Here is a 20,768-nt window from a genome sequence, read left to right on the forward strand (position 1 = left end):
GGGCATTGGCAGAAATCTTTGATCAGCTGCCTGCCCATTCAGATCGAGTGAAGACAGTACAGAGTGTGGCAGTGTTAGGGTGAGAGCAATCCGAAAGAGACAAAACATGTGGGTCACCCTAGCTGAATTAATGGCACAAGACTCCATGTGTCTGAGCCTGGCCACGCCAGGGGACCCATTTTGCAGCTGTTTAATCGGGGTCCCATATTTTAACCCACAAGACTTCTGAGGGATGCCAGACAACAGCTCCCTGATAGGGAACGCCACAAACAATGGCAAGTGTTCAGGGCTGATCGGACTCAAGCCTGCGCAGCAGCATGCCTGCTGGCAAGGTGCATTCTTGAAAAGCATCAATGTCACCATGGGAACACCAGAAGAGTTAGATCTACTGGGTTCCACAAACCAAACTGGGGATGGTTACATGACATTTGAGCCTCCCACTACCAGTCAATTAAATGTTAATAGGCACCTTTGGGCCACTGTTGACCCTCTTGCAGACTGGTTTCTGAGAAATTATGAGTCCGAAGCAATGTACCACCAAATCAACCTCACAGGTCAAGCTCCGAAACGCCTCCCCAGTGGTACGTTCTTAATATGCGGGGACCGCGCGTGGAATGGGGTTCCCACCAGCTCACATGAGGGACCGTGCTACTTAGGGAAACTCACCCTGTTCCATCCAGGCCTGCATCAACTCTTAAATATCACCCACCGTGCTAAAACCAGGATGCGACATTCAATCCATGAGCTCAAATATAAAAAGAATGAAGAGCCCATCTTTTGGAGTCGTGGTATAGTTTGGCTAGCATCTATGTTTTTTACCTGGTGCTTCAGCAGCCAGGGCTCACGTGATTTTGCGTAAACTTGCGTTCTGGGCAAGGGATGAACTAAACATAACTTCGCAGATGCTTGACAAGCTAAGCACAGATGTTACTAGTGTTAGGCATGCAGTATTACAAAATCAGGCCGCCATTGATTTTCTACTACTAGCTCACGGCCACGGCTGTGAAGAGTTCCAGGGTATGTGCTGTATGAATCTTTCTGACCACTCTGTCTCAGTTCACAAGCACCTCTCTGACCTCCAGAGGGGCCTACACAACCTTCGGGAGACAGACGACCCTATTGGAGATTGGCTTAAGGGTCTGGGTATCACCCGATGGCTGTGTACCTTGGTAGTAGCAGGCTGCCAATTGCTATTTGTAGTTATATTAGGCTTACTAGTACTTGGGTGTATTTTTTCTTGCCTTAAAGCAGGGCTGCGAAAGATCATCAACCAGGCCTGGGTTGCCCAAAAAGAAAACGGGGGATGTGTAAAGGAATTCCTTGTGGAACAGGGCCATGTGATACCCCAGGAGAGCATGGGCACCCCAGGGTTGTTGCATAAGTACCCCCGACGGGGCCTCAGGCTGAAGATAGGCTTGCAAGGCACCTGCTAGCCAGCAGCCTTGAACAGCCTTGGGAAAAGGTATACACTGGTCAGCTCCCCCGCTGCTTAGAGGCTTTCTCGTGGGAAGGAGGCGTGAACTTTGCAAAGTATAACTTGGTGTAAGTAAACAATAAAACTGGAGCACGATGCTCAAATCGTATTGGTATTCGTGTTGTGACTCTGGCTGGTTCCCCTGCACCCGGGAACTCCCTCCCCCGCTAAAATTCCACAGGATTCTTATTTTTTGCTGGATTTCACTAGGACAGAATATTTCACCTGGAGAGTCCATATTTTGTATACTTTGTCTCTTTTCTGGGGTTCCAGACTACAGCAATTTTCAATCCAAATCTCTGAAAGGAAAACCCACTACATAGCTTGAAGTTGGAGGACTGTCTTTTACAAGAAGCACATTGTTTTCTGAGGCTGTCCCAGAATTAAAGATTTTTCTTCTATGTGCAGACTGGTAGCATCAGTGGTGAACTTGATAACATCAACATTGAAACCATAGAGTAAAATTTATATTTTCCGTGTGTAGCCCCAATGTTCAAAGAGCTGAGGATGTAGGCACCAGTCCAGGAAAGTATTTTGAAGATGGCTGGGACTTCTGCTGTGCCAACAGAACACCACTGTTGTTTAGGTAGACTAGTGGCCTTGAAAGGGATAAGCTAATTAAGGCAAACCAGCTAGTACAAAAATAACTACAGACAGCACACATAGTTCCTTCTACTATTCCCTGGAATATACCTATTTTTGTGCTGCCATGTGTTGGGAATTATTAAAGGATCAGGGACATGGATCATTCATAGAATTATGGGATCAATAAAAGAACTGTAGCAAGAGCCTGCAAGCAAAAGGCCTGTGTGAGAAAGACTCTCCATGAGAAAATTCTTGTGTGAGAACCAAGCCTGAGAAACAAAGAGGGAGTTTTGAAACGATGCAGCTGTGCTGATAAGATGTGCTAACCGGGAGAGAAGGGAGGTGAACTTTGAATTCTTTTAATCATAACATAACTGTAGAAGCTTGCCAATGTTAAGTCCAATTACGTAGAAGTAGAAGTTCGTTTTGGTAAGTTTTAAGCCACTTAAGAGTTAACAAGCTGGTATACTATATAAGTGCCTCTGGATTGCTAATAAACAGAGTTTTGCTCTTATCAACCATACTGGTTTGGACTGCATTTCCTCTCCCTGCCAGAGTCCCCGGGCCTCTCTTCTTTTTACAATTCCAACACCCATGGAAATTGGGAAAGTAGCATTTATTGCGTGATTTTCAGACTATCACTGCAGTCATAAAACCCATGGGTGCCCTGTAGCCAGATGCCCTAAATCTTCCTTTGTTGCCTGAGATTGGAATTTGTTATTGATTTAAAAGAATGCTTCTCTACTATCCCTTTACATCCTGTTGATGAGGAGTATTTTGCCTTTTCTGTCCCATGCATCGATATCACTGGACAGTGCTCCCTCAGGGGATGATAAATAGCCCTACTATTTGTCAGCTTATTGTGGCCAATGCCCTGGCCCCTGTGGGGTCTTGGTATCCTCAGAGCATCATGTATCATTATGTGGATGATATTTTAGTTTGTGGACAGGATGGTTCATACTGACAAGATACTATTCGGCATCTTAATCTTACTCAGCATGGGTTGCAGCTGGCCCCTGAAAAATTCAGTAGATCCTCCTTAGAAATATTTAGGGTTAACTGAACAAGTTGCAAAACCACAGCAATTAACTTTAGAGCCTGATGTCAAAACATCGAATAATTTACAAAAGTCACTGGGATTAATTAAGTGGGTAAGACCCATACTAGGTTTAGCCACTTGTCAATTAAAGCATTCGTTTGCTCAATTGAAAGAAGGCTCTGACTTCCCCACCAACATTATCTGTAGAAGCTATTCGAGAATTAGATATAATTAGCTCACGAATCTCCACTGCAACAGCAGACAGAATTGTGCCAGCTTTACCAGTTTGCTTTCTTTTATTCTCTACTGCACCTTACCCTGCAGCCTTAATAAGCTAATTTATTAGGGAGACAGAACGATCTACATAGAAGCAATTTTTTTTTACCAAATACACCTAAGAAAACTGTCACTACCCTGATAGAGCTCTGTGCATCTTTAATTAAGAAGTGCAGAACCTGCATCGTGCAATTGATGGGATATGATCCAGAGGTTAGTCATTTACCACTGTCTCTTGACAAGTTATGAGTATTTGTTACAAAATTCAGACATTTTTCATACAGCATTGGCAGATTTTGTGGGACTGATTTACTTTCTCTTTGCCTTCAGACAAACTATTGCAGAAATGTTGTTCACTTGCCTTTAACACTATAAACTATCATGTGCTGTAGCCCTATTCCTGGTGCACGTAATGTTTTTTATTGACAGAGGAAGATGCACAGTGAAGGCAGTCATTACACGGCAAGAAGATCATGAATGGAAATATGCAATAATTCAAATGGGTGGTTCCACTCAACAGGTTGAACTTCATGCAGCAGTGTTAGCTTTAACGTTTTTTACACAAGAAGCAGTCAATATGATTCACGATTCTGAATATGTTGTTTATGTCATTACATGAATACATAGAGCCTTTATAAAGGCAATTAGCTGTAAGATATTTTTTAATGTTACTCATATGCCTTCCTATTATTGTTTGCGGTTTGTTCATGTTACCATTGATAATTTACTTAAAAATAAATGACAAAGCCAAACTGCTTTAGAAACTTTCACATAACCTTGTATAGTAATCTGCAAGAAATATATCATTTTCAGAAACTTTCCCACCTGATATTAATAGAGGCTTGTTTGTAGGATATTTTAGGGAAAACCCTCCCAGTCAAGACCCTCCTAGGCTCTGGCTAAGCCCTGTCCCCACTGGTCAGGAAGTATGCCATCAGACCCAGGTGTTTCTGTGCTAAAAATGTAATCAAGTCACTTTGACTTGCTGATTTGGGCTTATAAAGGCTGGACCCCCTTTTGGGATAAATTTGGAAACCTTACCCGGGAAAGGTTCTCCAGGTCCTCACTGTAAAATGGGGCTCCCCAGCAATTGCAGACACTGGGTGATGGTAAAGCATTTAGGCAATTGATGCTGTATCTTTCTCAATCACTATCCTTTTTCTTGTGTACTAATGATTACATGTATTACCTTGCTTATTTTTGCTCAGTGCTAAAGCTGAGCATGTAGTAAGCTTATTGTTTTATTACAGGTATTGGTTTACTTTTGTGTTGCCTTAATGTTCATAGTAAGAGAAACGCATCTTATTAAAACAAAAAGGGGGAATATGGCCCCTCTAGAACAATTAGATAATGCAAGATTTACACTAAGGTTTTGAATGCAGATCATCAATCTCGATCCCCAGCAGAGCAATACTGCTCTGAAGGTTTGCGTGCACAGAACCAATTTCCAAAAGTTTTGTATAAGGATCCACAACTGGGGGTGCAATGGCAAGGCCCAGCTGATTTACTAACCTGGGGGAGAGGATATGCTTGTGTTCTATCCCCTACAGGTCCATTGTGGGTACCAGCTAAAGCTGTCAAACTGTACCATGAGCTGGAAGGATGCCCAGCAGAATCCTGTATAGGAGATGATCAAGCTGAAGCTGACCAACCCCTCAACAGGAAAGAAGAGGAATAGAAGTAAAAACATAACATGGGGTGATCTCAAGGCTCTGGATGCTGAGGCACTAGAATGATGCAGTGTGTGGGGGCAGAACCCAATGCCACAAATACCTTCTTGGCCTACGTGGCCGTTGTATTGGCTAACTCAAAAGTAAGACCTTTGCTTTATGTTTTGCTGTTTAGCTCTTGTGTTACGAGTGTCAACACGCAAATATGCTGGGCTCATGTTTATGACCCTCTGGTGTTTCATCCAGTAACCTGGTGGGACCTGGAAATTCTCATTTCTAATAACAACTCTAAAATTCTAGGAGGAGAATGGCTCCCTCAGTCTGGGTCATTAACTAATGGGGCAGATTGGCTATCAGTTGAAGGAAATCAAACTTTTGGAGCAGATTCCCATCCCTTATGCTTAACTACTCACAATGTCAGTACTTGCACCCCTTTCACATTGCACATGCATTCGGTAAAACATCATACTGGCAAGAAAACAACCTTACGAGCAATTGAAATTCCAGGGGTTAATATATCACATAACCCTGTCAACACCACCACAGCACTGAGTAATATTCCCATATGTGAGCTTAGAGCCCTCTCATTTGTGTGTGGAAATTTGTTGATATTTGTCTACTCTGATTTACATACATGTAGCAGCTAGTATTGACTGTATTACCGCAGGCCTGGTTCCTACGGTATATCATCGTGTCCCGCAGCCATAGGGAGGAGGAGGAGGAGGAGATCCAGCAGGCAGGAATTGTGCAGCAAGATTGATTTATTTAATTATTTTACAAACTCTTTTATAGACTCTTTTCTTCATAGTCTAATTGGACAAAGGACCAGCCACCCCTTGGGGGCGATTGGCCAAAATCCTAAAACATCCATTATCAAAATATTTTCTACTATACCATAAACAAGACTTTCCAAGGTTGCAGGTGGCTTGGTTGTTTACATTCCCTGCTACCTCTTCTGTGAGAGAGAAAAGTCTCTCACGGACTTAGAAAAATAACAAGAAGATCCTCACTAACAGCATTTTTGTACCTACAATTCCCCCTTTTTGTTTTATAAGATAACAACTCTACTATTAATCCTAAATAGAAATCTACATCAGTTATTAATTCTCAAAATGTCCTTAAGGCTTTAACTATCTGACTCCATAACAAGAAATTCAAAATTCAGTCTCTGCTTGTGGAAAGACCATCCCAGTCTCTGCTTGTAGAAGGACCATCTGCCTGATGGTTGACATCCTGGTCATCATCAGAAGAGTCATTAGGTTGATGATCTACATTCTGGTCACCATTTGGATGGTTGGCGTTCTGGTCATCATTTGGAGGTTGCCTGTTCTGCCTCTGGTGCCGTAGGTCAGGGCGAACACATTTTGAAGATAGCCACCGTATCCCAGTATCTGTGGAAACGCAAGCATACCCACGACCCCAAACGATAAGCTCATGAGGGCCTTCCCACTGGTTAGTGAGTAAATTCCGTACCCAGACTTTTGCCCGGGGCAGCTGTCTGTCGCTTGCAGACTGCAATGAGAGAAAATGATTCAGAATAACAGGATTATTTGAATTTTGTGGTACTGTAAGGTGATTAATTGTATACAAAGATTTTGCTAGTCGGTTCTGTGGGGTTTCTCCATGCATTCCCCTTTTCTGTTTGTCCAAAACACGCTTCAAGGTACCATGAGCGCGTTCGACAATGGCTTGGCCAGTAGGAGAATGTGGGATACCAAAGGTATGGTCTACACGCCATAGGTGTAAAAACTGCCGCGTCTTCTCCAAGGCGTAGGCAGGACCATTATTGGTTTTCACAGAAGCTGGCACGCCCAGGACTGAGAAAGCCAATTTCCAATGGGCAATGACATCACGGCCCTTCTCTCCAGTGTGAGCAGTAGCCCACATAGCCGAGGAGAAAGTGTCAATAGACACGTGCACATATTTCAGCCGACCAAATTCAGGGATGTGAGTTACATCCGTTTGCCAAATCTGCAAGGCTTTTAGCCCTCTGGGGTTTACCCCCGCTGGCAAAGGCGCAGCGAGTCCGTGACAGTCAGCACAAGCGCTGACAATGTCGCGTGCCTCACTTGGCGTTAAATGGAACTGCTTCTGCAGGACATGTGCACTTTGATGGAAGAAACCATGCGATGCCTTGGCTTGTGCAATTTTGTCAGGCTGAGGCCCTACCCATGCAGGGTTGGCCAGCATGTCAGCCCTGGCATTGCCTTCTGTTAGAAAACCTGGTAAATTGGTGTGGCTTCGAATGTGCAGAATGTAATACAGATGCACTCGAACCTGAATTGCAGACCACAAGGTTTGCAACAGCAAAAACAGAGCCGCATTGTTCACCTCCTTCAGAAGTGAACAATCTAAGCGTTGGGTTATATCTGCTACATAAGCAGAGTCAGTAACCAAATTCAAAGGTTCCTGTGAGAATCACTGAAAAGCCATGGTAACAGCCCTTAATTCAACTAACTGAGCAGAGCCTGACTCGGATTGGTGTGTTAATCAACCACCACAAAGACAGTGTAGGATACTGTGCGCCCTTACACACAGTGACCCCTGCTAAAAATTTGTCCCAATCCTTACGCCCCAAGCTGCCAATACATCCCGTCCCCAAAGGTTAAGGGGAGTGGTAGCAACATAAGGCCTAATTGTAGCTGTGTGCCCCTCTGAATCCTTCACCACCACAGGCCGTTCGCTTAAATAGCTCTGTGTGGATCCTCCTACTCCTGCAACGGCCGATCCCACCGGGGCTAAAGGCCATGAGGGAGGCCACACAGAGAAGGAGATGATAGTTACATCAGCACCCGTATCAATCAAACCTCGAAGCTGAGTCCGGGGTGGACAGGCGTTCAGCAGGATCAGGGTACATGTCATCTGTGGCCTTTGGTCAGAGATGTCTGCAGTCCAGAAGGCCTGCGGAAGTCCCGTAAATCCACTGCCGTTATCTTCGTGAGTTTGTTGCTCTATCCTGGGGACACAAGACTTAAAAGGCACCAATTTAGCAAGGCAGGTCTTTTCAGGAATAGTTACAGGGGGCTTTTGCGTTGAGACCATAGCGCAAATCTGACCTTTAAAGTGAGCATCAATAACTCCTGAGTGCACTAAGATTCCTTGATGGGCAACATCAGGTTTTCCCACCAGCATTGCACTGGATCCCTGGGCTAAGGGTCCATATGCGTCCAAGGGAACCTTATAAATACCACTAGAGTCTAAGACGACTGCGGCTGCGGTGTGGACGTCAAACCCGTCTGATCCCTGGGTGCCGTCTGATCTCTGGGTGCCGTCTCTAGGGTGGCTGGGTAGGCCTGTGTCTGTACCTGTGCCACTCTCTGGGGGAGCGACTGCATCGGAGAGCAATTCCCCCTCCTTGCACCCCGGCGGAAGTTTCCCGACAAAGGCTGACCATTGGCATGAGTCCTGGATCTACAGTAGCCCGTGCAATGCCCTGGCCTGCCACACCTTTTGCACTGGGGGATCGGTGTGTTCTCTTTTTGGCTGGGCTTAGGCCGCTTCCGTTTCTTCACCTGTTTTGGTTGCTTTGGTTCACGACCAGAAGATGCGTGAACAGGCTGCAGGAACGCAGCCAAAGCAGACCTTCTCTGGTTCCCAGATCCCACCTTAGCGCAGGCTTCGACCATGTGTGTTACCTCAGGATCCCCTGGTAAGGCATCTATGATTTTTCTGCACTCCTCGTTTGCGTTATCTCTCACTAACTGCCTTAACAACAACTGTCTTAACCCGTCATCTTCAACCTGCTTCTCGAAAGAAGCAGCAACTTTCTCTACAAAAGAAAGGAATGACTCTGATTTCCCTTGAACTATTTCAGTATATCACTTTCTGGGTGCTGACAACTCTATGGTTTTCAACAGGGCAGCCATGCCGACCTGTTGTGCTTGCTGCAGGACGCTAGAGGGCAAGTTACCCTGTAGACCGGGATCAGAGAAGGGACCAGTCCCCATCAAAGCATCCACTCCTGCTGTCTGTCTAGGATCAGCAGCAGGGAGCTGCAAATTTGCTAATGCAGTCTTGCCGGCCAGCTTTCTCAAGGTTTTCTCAAAAACTGTAAATTGTACAGGTTGAAATAGAATTTGACCTAAGTGTCTGATATCAAATGGAGAAAGCAAATCTGTATTTATCACCCTTATTATTTGCATAACCTCAGCAGAACCTAGCCCATATTGTGCCACCTTGGATTGGAGGTCCTGGGCAACTTTCCAAGCAATTACCTCATGCTTGTCATGCTCCCCTGAATCTGGGAGAGCCTTATACACTGGGAAAGCTCGGATCTCTTTTGGGGAACCAGTACCATCCTGAACTTTGGGCACAGCCTGCGGATGGAGTGTAACAGCTCCCCGGTTACCCCCAGAATCCTCAGATCTATTTGGCATTCCAAGGATTTCTAATAACCTCCAGTCACCCTCCCCCAATGCTCGCATCTTAAGAGACTCTAGGAAGCAATTATGATGCGTCGGACGCACTGTTACCGTGCAGTCCGGAAAAGTCCAGGGGCGAGACCGGCGCAGCCTTTTTCTTCGCCGCGCGGCTACAGCCGCCTGACGACCTGGGGCCAGAACCTCATCTGCCTCACTGCCTGACGAGGAATCATCAGGCAAAGGCAACTTTGGGGTGCTGGGAGTAAACAGAAATGTACGGGGAGGAGGGGCACTTTTGGCTAAGTTCACTAGAGCCAGAACAGACAGGACAGACTGCAGCTGGCTGTGCGGCAGTTTTTACAGCAGCTTCTTTACAGAAGGCCATCTCGGCCAGTTCCGACCGAGCCGGTACTGAAGCTGCAGCCACTGCCTCTAGGGCTATGGCTGCGCCCGGCGCCGCGGCCGGCACCACACTCGTCTCTCACACAGCAGCCGCGTTCAGCGCGGTCACCGCTTCCGCTGCTGTTTCGCGCTCCCCAGGCGCGCTCGGTGCCGCCGCCTCTGGCCCGCGCTCTGCGGACGCGCCCGGTGCCACCGCTGGCCCGTTCTCTGCAGATGCGCCTGGCTTCGCCGCTGGCCCGTTGTCTGCGGCCGTTCCCGGCGCCGCCGCCTCTGCCCGCTGCTCAGCCGCCGCCGCCGCTTCCAGCTTTTCCCGCGGCAGAGCTGTTTCTGGTTTCGTCGCCAGCCGCGCCGTTTCTCGGCTCAGAGTCGTATCTCCCGCAGCTGGCGGGGGGGACGCGGGCGGCGCGGACAACAGGACCAGTGCTGGCGCCGCTTGCGGTGCGGGCTCGGGCATTCGCCGCTCTAACAGGCTGAGCAAGTCCTCCATCCTATGGGATAGGGTTCGTAGCTCTGACAGAAAGGGCAGATGCTGCATAAAAAGGTCCATGGTTTGGTTCTGTGACTGCGCAGAACAGTCCAGCACCAGGGAGGGCAGCGGGCCATAGCCAGGCAGTCCCAGGGGGGGCACACCCGGCGCTACGCCCGCTAAGTTAGATCCAGGTGCATACGGAACCGAACTAGGAGGCTCTCTGGGCGTCCAAGTTGCTAAGCCGCTGATCTGTGGCCCTGGATAAGGCGTGGCTGCCGTCCAGCCGAACGGCAAGGCAGGCTGTGCACCCTGCCTCTGCCCTGACCCCCCCGCCTCTGGCGGCGCGGGGTCCCTGGGGGCTGCGGAGTCCTGAGACTGTGCAGGGTGAGGCAGTGCAGGCTCTGCCTGTGGAGCCGGGGGGGTTATTCCGAATCCACCATCGCTTGCCCCGGAAGCCCAGTCAGCGGGGCCCCCTTTGGACATTCCTCCGTCACTCATCACTGAGACAGGCGATCCAGCCCTGCTATCACAGTCATGGGCTGTCAGCAGGATAAATAACAACCGCCAGGTTTTGTATAATTCTAACGCTGCCGGCTCCCCAGTCGGGAGCTCGTGTCGGACAGCGCATCCGAGCTCTTGCCATAAGGAAAAGTCCAAGGCAGTATCTCTGTCCATGGAAATCCCTTTTAAAGTAGCCCAGTCTAATAATTCCCGAACTGAGTTTTCAGGAATGGAGGTGCGCAATATGCTAAACACACCTTTCCAGACCAGTATGACAGAGTCGTTCTGTGAGCCGCTGTTCGCCATTTTTCAGTCCTGTCGGACCTCCCGGTCCCGGAGGGGTAAAGGAACAGCGTACCTCTACAGGAATTCGGCTTGGCTCGCAGCAGCAGGACACGTCAGAGAGTACAGATCACGTCGGGCAGCACCAAATATTACCGCAGGCCTGGTTCCTACGCTATATCACCGTGTCCCGCAGCCATAGGGAGAAGGAGGAGGAGAAGATCCAGCAGGCAGGAATTGTGCAGCAAGATTGATTTATTTAATTATTTTACAAACTCTTTTATAGACTTTTTTCTTCATAGTCTAATTGGACAAAGGACCAGCCACCCCTTGGGGGTGATTGGCCAAAATCCTAAAACATCCATTATCAAAATATTTTCTACTATACCATAAACAAGACTTTCCAAGGTTGCAGGTGGCTTGGTTGTTTACATTCCCTGCTACCTCTTCTGTGAGAGAGAAAAGTCTCTCACAGAAAAATAACAAGAAGTTCCTCACTAACAGCATTTTTGTACCTACAGGGGTGCTTACAGCTTCCTCTGTGACCTAACAGAACCTATCAGCTGGCCAGTTTGAATATGGACAATTCTTTGAGCCACTTAAAATTGTGACCGCCTCTGTGATACACACTTAAGAATAGTAAACCCGGAGGCAGAGTCTCTCTGTCTCGTTTCCGGTGCTGGGACAGGTGGCTGCGGGCCCCGTGCGGGGGCTGGCGGGCCCGGCCCAGGCCCTGCTCGGGCCAGGCTGGGCTGGGCCACGGCCATCCTGGAGCCGATGGGCCCTGTTGCACCCGCGGAACCGCCCCCACCAGCCCTGCTGTGGGCAGCCAGAGTGGCCCGGCTCCCCCTCTCCAGGGCAGCCAAGGTTCAGCTAAAGCTGCTCCCGCTGTCCGGCAGAGGTCATGTGACCAACAGCGATCATCGAAATTCCAGCTGCAAGGCTGAGGTGAGATTAACCCTTTTAGTGCTATGAAGAGCTGAAAACCTGAGGGAAGAGAAAGAGGAGATGCTTAAAGCTGAAATTCTGTTGTAAAGCTATGATATATCAGAGTACCCGTTGTAATTTCATGAAGGCATGGGGGGTGGAGCGTTCAACTTGTACTTGAGAGCAAAAGCACCTGCACTGAGATAGGCAGATGCTGAAGCAGCTGTAATTTCATGAGAAGTTTGGACAGGGAGAGATGGAAGCAATGAGGACTTTTGCTCCAAATGGAAAAGGAGAAAACCTCAGTTCCTAGAGATGCTCCCAGAGATAGTCCTAGAGATGAAGATGAGGAAGACCCTTTGCTCCCAGGGAAGGAGAAGGGCCTCTGTTCTTAGAGATGAAATGCTCCCAGAGATGGGTGAAGAGAACTTGTATTCCTGAACGGCTCAACCTTAAAATTTTACCCCAGTAATTTCAAGAGTGGACCCTCGAAAGCAGTTGTGGGATGTCGCGGGTTCGGTTTGTAACCGGGCGGAAACACCAATTTAGTGTAGTGGTTTGGTCCAAAATACTCATTACTGTTTATCTGCTGTGAGATAGTAATTAGGAGAAATGCAAAGCAGGCACCAAACTTGAAAGAATATAAAGAAGTTTATTAACAGACCTAAAAGAGGGAAAAAAAAAATTATACTACACCTTCAGAACTCTCCTCCTCCCCCCACCTTCCTCCCTTCTCCCACTGACAATGTGAAAAAACAACCCTTAAGATGTTCAGTCTGTTTACCACTGCCATGATAACCTTGTTCAGTCCATTTAGAAAGAGAAGTCTCTTCTTGCTCATGCTATGAATGAAAACAGTATCACAACGAGACAGCCGCCCACTTCCAAATATTGTTCAGTCCATTTAGGAAGAGGAGTCTCTCTGCCTGCGTGTGAGTCCTTTCCCCCGACTTGCAGCTTTTCCCACAACTGCTTTCGAGGGTCCACTCTTGAAGTTTTTTGGGGTACAATTTTAAGGTTGAGCCATTCAGAAACAAAAACAGAGGCCCTTCTCCTTCCCTGGGAGCAAAGGGTCTTCATCATCTTCATCGTTAGGACTATCTCTGGGAGCATCTCTAGGGACTGAGGTTTTCTCCTTTCCCGTTTGGAGCAAAAGTCCTCATCTGGTTCCATCTCTCCCTGTCCAAACTTCTCATGAAATTACAGCTGCATCAGCATCTGCCTATCTCAGCGCAGGTGCTTTTGCTTACTAGTTGAACACTCCACCCCCCATATCTTCATGAAATTACAACGGGTACTCTGATATATCATAGCTTCACAACAGAATTTCAGCTTTAAGCATCTCCTCTCTCTCTTCCCTCAGGTTTTCAGCTCTTCACAGCACTAAAAGGGTTAATCTCACCTCGGCCTTGCAGCTTTGCAGCTGGAATGTTGAACTTTTCTTATTGCAGTGGAGAGGGGGGAGAGCCGAGCCGCTCCGGCTGCCCACGGCAAGGCAGTGGGGGGGGGTTCCATGGCTGGAACAGGGCCCATCGACCCAGGATGGCCGTGGCCCGGCCTGGCCTGGCCCAAGCAGGGCCTGGGCCGGGCCCGCTGGCCCCCACACGGGCCCCGCAGCCACCTGTCCCAGCGCCGGAAACGAGAGAGAGCTTGGAGGGGGAGTTTGCCTATTCTTAAATGTGGATCACAGAGGCGGTCACAACTTTAAGTGGCTTAGAGAATTGTCCATATTCAAACTGGCCAGCTGATAGGTTCTATCAGTTCCCAGAGGAAACTGTAAGCACCCCTTAGCAAGGACGTCCCTTCCGGGACTATGCTTGCTAACCTATGACATGGGAAAAGCTGCAAGTTGGCGGGGGGAAGGGACTCACATGCAAGCAGAGAACCAACCCAGGCGGCTGTCTCATTGTGATAATGTTTTCATAGCATGGACAAGAGAGACTCCTCTTCCTAAATGGACTGAACAAGGTTATTATGGAAGTGGTAAACAGACTGAACATCTCAAGGGTTGCATTTTTACATTGTCAGTGGGAGAAGGGAGGAAGGTGGGGGGAGGAGGAGAGTTCTGAAGGTGTGGTATGATTTTTTTTTTTCCTTCTTTTAGGTCTGTTAATAAACTTCTTTATATTCTTTCAAGTCTGGTGCCTGCTTTACGTTTCTCCTAATTCTTATCTCACAGAAGGTAAATAGTAATGAGTATTTTGGACCAAACCACTACACTAAATTGGTGTTTCTGCCTGGTTACAAACCAAACCCGCTACGCACAGTGATTTCATTTCACAACTGGCCAAACTCATGGCCTGTCACTGCAGTGGAAAATTCAATTGTGGGTCTTGGGGGAATGACACAAAGTTATTTAAGTACATATTTTGTGCTCATAAAAAGTCCAGACAACCGGGTTGGTACAGTTGGCCCACATGTGACTGCTGCGCCTCTAAATTTATGGGGACGTGATGTTTTAGCCACTTGGAGAGTTGCAATTGGCACCAATTTTTAATAGGGGTCATTGTGCAGAAGGGCGGTTGCCAGCCAGTAACACCTCTACGATGGTTAACTGACCATCACGTGCAGCAAGGACAGTGGCCTCTAACACAACAGAAACTCGCCACCCCGAAAAATTTAGTTGATGAGCAGGTATCGCAAGGGCACATAGAGCAATCTGTCAGCCCTTGGAATACTCCTGTATTAGTGATTCAAAAGAAATCAGGCAAATGGAGATTGGTGCATGATCTGAGACGCATTAATGCAGTCATGGAAAGTATGGGTGCACTGCAACCAGGCATGCCATCTCCTACTATGATTCCTGCAACATGGGACATTTTAGTTGTTGATTTGAAAGATTGCTTCTTTATGATTCCCTTACATCCTGATGATAGACCAAAATTTGCATTTTCAGTACCAGCTGTTAACAGTGCTGCACCTGTAAAATGATATCAATGGAAAGTTTTACCACAAGGTATGAAAAACAGTCCAACTATTTGTCAAATGTATGTGGCCCAAGCTCTATCGCCTATTAGAGAACAATTCCCTAACAGTTATTGCTATCACTATATGGATGACATATTGATAGCATCTCCTTGCAAACAGGATTTGCAAAACATACAGCCAGAGCTTTTAAAGGCTCTGCACAAATATGGATTGTAGATTGCACCTGAAAAAAATCCAAACAGAAGCACCCTGCAAATATTTGGGATTAAAAATATTTGAACGTACCATATGCCCTCAAACTGCTCAATTTGACACTACAGTGCACACTCTAAATGATGCACAGAAATTGTTAGGAACCATTAATTGGCCGCGTCCCTATTTAAGACTCACCACTGCACAACTTTCTCCTTTGTTTAATATATTAGCCGGAGATTCAGATTTAAACTCACCAAGACAGATTACCCCTGAAGCTCAACAAGCCTTAGATAAAGTGAAACAAACTATTTCCAATCACCATGTGTACCGTGTGGACCCTGACATTGATATCGTTGTTTTTGTTGTAATTCCAGAATTTCATCCAACAGATATTATTGCACAATGGTCTGATCATTGGTCCCCTGACCCATTGCGTATTCTAAAATGGATGTTTTTATCTCACAAACCTAAAAAACAGTCACTACAATTTTTGAATTGATTATTAACTAAGTAATTATTAAGTGTAGACACCGATGCCTGCAAATTGCTGCCAAAGATCCTGCTGAATTTACTATTCCTATTCAGCAAGATTATTTTGAGTGGTCCTTGGCCAATAGTTCCGCACTGCAGAACGCGCTGCAGAGCTGCACAGAACAAATTGATTACCATTTTCCCACTCATAAGTTACTACAATCACTGAATACCACCCCATTATCAGCAAAACCTAAATTAAGTCGTACTCCTGTAGATGGGCCTACAGTATTTACGGATGGGTCAGGAAAAACAGGAACAGCAATTGTCACCTGGAAAAATGAGGAGGGATGGCAGACTTTGCAGGGTCAGGGTACTGGATCCGCAAAATTGGTTGAATTAAAAGCACTTACTGTGGCCTTTCATCATTTTAATGACCCTTTTAACCTAATTGTTGACTCAGCTTATGTTGCAGATGTTGTACAACGAGTAAATTGTTCCCTTTTAAAAGAAGTTAATAATGCTGATTTGTTTCTTTTGTTAAAGGCTTTATGGACAGCTGTTTTGCAACGTATGTATCCTTTTTATGTTTTGCGTATTAAAAGCCATACAAACCTACCAGGATTTCTTGCAGAAGGTAATGCTCATGCTGATGCATTAGCTAATCCTGTTTGGGCAGTTCCTCAGACAGATAAACTAGCCCAGGCTAAAGCATCTCATGCCTTTTTTCATCAAAATGCACGCACATTGTATAAACAGTTTTCGCTAACACCTACAGAAGCTCGTGCTATTGTTAGTGCTTGCCCAGATTGTCATAACTCTAATGGACCTTTACCCTTTGGAGTAAATCCCTGTGGTCTTTTGGCCCTACAGCTTTGGCAGACTGTTGTTACACACATTTCAGATTTTGGTCGTTTTAAATATGTACATGTATCCATTGACACCCTTTCTTCTGTTATATGGGCTTCTGCCCATGCTGGAGAAAAGGCCCATGATGTAATTTTGCACTGGCAGCAAGCCTTGGCTGCTTTAGGCATACCTGCCTGTGTGAAAACTGACAATGGGCCAGCCTACGCCTCTCAGAAAGTTAGGAATTTTTTATGTCTGTGAGGCATCTCTCAGAAATTTGGTATTCCTCATTCTCCCACTGGTCAGGCTGCCGTTGAACGTGCTCATCACACACTTAAAACTGTTTTAGAAAAACAAAAAGGGAGAATGCAAGGGGAAACCCCACAGTCCAGACTTTTGAAAGCTCTATATACCATAAATCACTTGACCATACTGGCTCATTCAAACAATCCCTCAATTTTAAATCAGTTTTATTCCTTGCAGTGCACCAGTGAAACACATTTGCCTCGAGCTAAAGTATGGGTAAGGAATTTGCTTACCAGTGAGTGGGAAGGCCCCTGGGACCTTGTCACTTGGGGACGTGGATACGCTTGTGTTTCCACAGATACTGGACCACGGTGGGTGCCAGCAAGGTGTGTGCGTCCTGATTTGCGGCAGAATATCCCACCGCCTGTTCGGCCAAATCCTGAGGATAACAGCAACACAGGGATGACCTTGGCAGCATAGTTCGAGCTACCTCTGACCAGAGAAAGCGTCTAGCACAGGTGACCAAGGAGGACTGAATCGCACTGTATATCCTTGTGATCAAGGGGTATTGGCTTGCATTGAGATGTACTGGAGTGCAAATGGCAATGAATAACAGAAAAATGCAGGTGCCAATATGGTACTTGTCAGTTTTGCTGAGCTTAGTGCCTGCTATTTCTGCTTGGCCTGTTAGTCAGCCGAGAACCAATGTGTGGGTTACCCTAGCCAATGCGACGGGGCAAGATACTCTGTGCTTAGCCACTGCTACTCCTGACAATCCTTCTCCTACCTGCCTTGTTGGCTTGCCGATAGATGACTGGCCAAAGCCTAGGACAGTTAGCAAGCTTTTACAATCACGCAATCACGCTGATGCTTGGGATCAATGGGTTTCATACCTTCCCCGTGCAACTCTTGAGCCGCAAGAGATAGAGCGTTTAGGATCCGTGAAAATGGACCTTTGTGTTAAGTTTAATTACTCGGGATCTGATCAGTCCAAAGTATGGGATGTTTCTCCTAACCAACCCATATTCGCAAATGAAAGTGCCTGGTGCAATTATACTTCACCACATATTTCACACTCTACTACTGTTCCTTTAGCTTTGCCACCAGGGGTGTTTTTTATTTGCAGAGACTGAACATGGGCTGTGATTCCATCACACATCAAGGGAGGTCCTTGCAGCTTAGGACGACTCTCACTGTTAACACCTGTTAAGTTTCGGTTTAAACCCAGAAAAGCAAAGCAAGCTAAGTCTCCGTGCATCAACCGGAAAGAACTCAGAAGGTTCAAAATATCCCCAGAAACGAGATTAAAACCGAACGAGGTTAGATGTTGTTGCCAAAAAATGGATGTATCTCATTTAATAGTAAAAGAGGCAAAGAGAAGGGAAGAGAAAAGAAAGAGAAAAAGAAACAAAAAAAAAGAAGTGTGCGTGGGGGGTGGGGGAACAGGGAGAGGTGACAGGGGTTAGGTGGAAGCATATCACCCCTCCGAGGGTCCCAACGATGTCTCATTGCTCCCCTCCATCTGGTCTGCTGGTGGTGAGGGTCCCCCATCGCCGCCATGGCCACGCCGCTACATGCTGCCATACGCCACGCCACACCACCACACCACACGCCACCACACACCACCACACGCCGCCACACGCCGCCACACGCCGCCACACGCCGCCACGCTCTGCCACACGCCAAAGAGTGCAGAATCTGTGGATTAATATACGCTTTGGGCCGGGTGGGAACGCCCACGTGCCTCTCTTGCAGAGGCTGGCTTGACACTGTCGCTTGCAACACTGAGGGTCTGTTGCATCATCTCTGGTGCTCTGGTGCAAGGTCTGGGGACCCCTTTGAGGGGGGCCCCTGTGATGGGCCATGTCACCCCCTTCTGCTGTGGATAAGCTCCGCCCCCCCCCCCCCCCCCCCCGCCGTGAGGACCCCTCAGCTGGGCTCCTCTGCACAGTTGGAGGGTGGGCAGTCACTGTGCCTCTGACCACAGGCTTTTCCAAGACACCCAAAGCCTCTCCTCCTTCCACCCCTTGGTGCAAGGGTCTGTGTGAGCCTGGCAGCTGATAGCCCTGGGGCTGTGGTCTTCATCTTGGAGGTGTTAAGCCTGTGCTCAGTGAATGTCCCCAGCCCTGAGTTGTTACTTTATCTTATCTTCATCAGTGAGCAGTGTCAGGCCTCAGGCCCCATTCAGGGTGTGGTAGTCTTCTCTGCAGCTTTTGTAATACAGTTTTAAAAGTCTTTTAAGAAAATGTTTAAGTCATAAAATATATTTCAGTCTCTGACAACACCTAACACATCTATGATTTTACAGCATAAACCACGGAGGGGAAAACGTAGCATCCATGCGTTTGCCCCTGATTGTGATGACACCACCAAATTTTGGCCATCAGGTACTCGATGGGCTGTTTCCTTCCTTTCTCCACAAGTAACAGCTGCTAAAGCATTGGGACTGTTAAACAAGTTAGGATGTTGGTTAGCTTGGCAAACTAACGCCACTTCGCTTGCTTTAGCCGGATTATTAACAGATGTTGGTTCAGTAAGGCACGCTACACTGCAAAATAGAGCTGCTATTGATACTCTGTTGCTAGCACATGGACATAGATGTGAAGATTTTGATGAAATGTGTTGTATGAATTTGTCTGATCATTCAAAATCTATTCATGCCCACATTAAGGAATTGCAAACTACTGTGTCAAAATTGCGTGAAGAATCAGAATCTGATTGGCTTACTAGTTTGTTTGGCAATTGGCAAATTGTGGGATGGATCAAAAATCTACTTAAAATTGGATGTCTGATCCTATTGGTTATTTTTTGCGTCCTGCTCATTGTGCCATGTTTATTGTCTTTTTTGCAAAGGGCCCTGCAAAAGTCAATAACCACTGCCTTTGTAATACAACAACAAAGAGGGGGACCTGATGAGGCTGACAGCTGGACTGGAGGCCTCACAGAGTTAGACCTAAAATCGATCAGAATTTACCCGTGAGAATATTGCAGTGAAATTCTGCAGCTTCAGTGAAACCCACAAAGAAGGCCGGGAAGATAATTAATAAGAGAAGATGTTCTGGACATGAAGGGAGGATGTTCTTGTTATGGGACATTAAGAGTGTACAAGGAAGAACTTGTGGATAATATGTAGCAACTATACTTTTGCTTGTATAGCTGATTGTTTTATGGTCTGAATGGTCATTGTTTGTTAGACAGCCTTGTCATTGTTTTCTAAGCAGCCAATCTTAAACTAGGCCACAGCCATTGTGAAGAGGTATAAGAATAGCAGTAGAGAAAATAAAAAAATCTTTCTACCTTTTGACTATGGATTATGACTAGTGTGGCTTTTATGTCTGCCTCGACTACAGCCACACCTCAGTTAGAGAATCCTCTGTGGAGCCCCTGCAGAAATGATTAACCTTGAGAAGTGGAAAAGATCCTAGCTATCCTTATGATCTTTTTGTCCCAGGAATTAATGATCCAAAGAAAGAGCTTGATTTATTCCCTCCGGACTCACATGATAAATGGGTTGAAGTTGGATTGGAAGCATTGGAAGCAGGCGATGTAGAGGTAGCACAGCGTATTGTAACTCCTGTCACATACACCCCCCCCCCCCGTCAGCTAGCTAAGTGGCAAGGGCTATCTTTTAATGTTATTAATGAACTCCCACGTGCCCTTGTAGAGTTCGGCATATCATCACCTTTCTTTACCAACATGTTGGGGTCAGTACTTAAATCCGATACTATGACACCTCATGATTTAAAGACATTTGCAGACTTGCTGCTAACACTCATGCAGAGGACACTCTGGGATGCCAGTCTCACACCCGCAACAGCAGGCAGTGCCAGACTGGATGTGGCAGCAGCCACAGATGTAACTCTTGCTGACACTACTGTTCATCTGATCCCCACGGGAATTTGGGGGCCTCTTGGAGGCAGCTGAGCTGCATTGCTTCTAGGACGATACTCTACTACTATTCAAGGACTCTTTGTGCTGCCTGGCGTTATTGATGCTGATTATACAGGCAAAATCAAAATCATGCTGTGGACTCCTACACCTCCCTGCATGATAAAAAAGGGCAGCCACCTTGCTCAACTCATTTTATTCTTCC

At 46.8% G+C, this 20,768-nt stretch overlaps 1 long non-coding RNA gene across 1 annotated transcript; it reads left to right on the forward strand.

The window, feature by feature from the left end:
- Positions 1–16,162: 16,162 nt before the first annotated feature.
- LOC125330161 lies at positions 16,163–20,535 on the forward strand. The gene is made up of 3 exons (XR_007205391.1): positions 16,163–17,193; positions 18,984–19,062; positions 19,529–20,535. It is a non-coding gene; the product is annotated as an uncharacterized LOC125330161 (long non-coding RNA).
- Positions 20,536–20,768: the final 233 nt, after the last annotated feature.

The sequence above is a fragment of the Corvus hawaiiensis genome, chromosome 9, assembly GCF_020740725.1.
Source record: "Corvus hawaiiensis isolate bCorHaw1 chromosome 9, bCorHaw1.pri.cur, whole genome shotgun sequence".
Classification (NCBI taxonomy): Eukaryota; Metazoa; Chordata; class Aves; order Passeriformes; family Corvidae; genus Corvus; species Corvus hawaiiensis.